We start from the raw sequence: 801 nt of genomic DNA, 5'->3' as shown, positions 1-801 counted from the left end.
GTGTCCAAACAAATGAGTTTGCAATTAAAAACACTGAATGTCAGGAGTGGGATTTGACCCCACACTTCCAGAGGACACGGTGACCTGAACACAGCACCTTAGACCGCTTGGCCATCCGGACTGTTAGAAGCTCCAGTTACAAGTTATTACTCTGGAAAGTTTCAGACCGGGCATTTGTTCAGTGTTGCTGGAAGGCCCAGCGGCCGGGATATCCTCTCCCCCGTTGTTTTCCTGAGCTTGTGCACGGTGTCCGGGGAGCTTTGTTCCGGGTCCGAGGTAGCTTGCATCATGTGACAATGCACACCGGAATGCTCTTGTTCCCTTTTATCGCACATTAGTTTTTGGTGCAAAAATAATATCTCCAGTGGAGACAGTGATCTAAACACAGCACCGCATACTGCTCGGCCATCCTGACTATTCACTGCTGTGTGTGGCCACCTGCAGGTTGATTTTGAACTTTTGTGTCCTGTCACATGCAATAAATGAGGGCAGCAGGCGTATCTCTGCCTGACACCGGGGAAACAGTGAGACAGACATTGCATTTTGTTCAGGTTTCATCACAGCAATATCCGCAGTCAGGAGCTGAAAAGGACGAAGAGCTGAAAAAACACAAGAAAAAAGCAAAGAAATGTCAGCAATTGTGGTAAACTTATTAATGTGTTTCCTGCTCGTTTCGTGATGCGGCGCTCACAGAGGGAGTACGAATTCAGAAAATAATTCTTCCATTCAAAATCTTTAAAATAATGACATGCAACTAATTAAACTGTGTGCCGGGGGATGGGGATGGGTGAAGATTATTTG

This window comes from Pristiophorus japonicus, unplaced genomic scaffold (assembly GCF_044704955.1).
Source record: "Pristiophorus japonicus isolate sPriJap1 unplaced genomic scaffold, sPriJap1.hap1 HAP1_SCAFFOLD_109, whole genome shotgun sequence".
Classification (NCBI taxonomy): domain Eukaryota; kingdom Metazoa; phylum Chordata; class Chondrichthyes; family Pristiophoridae; genus Pristiophorus; species Pristiophorus japonicus.
The sequence above is the reverse complement of the archived record's forward strand: the minus strand, read 5'-3'. Positions refer to the sequence as shown.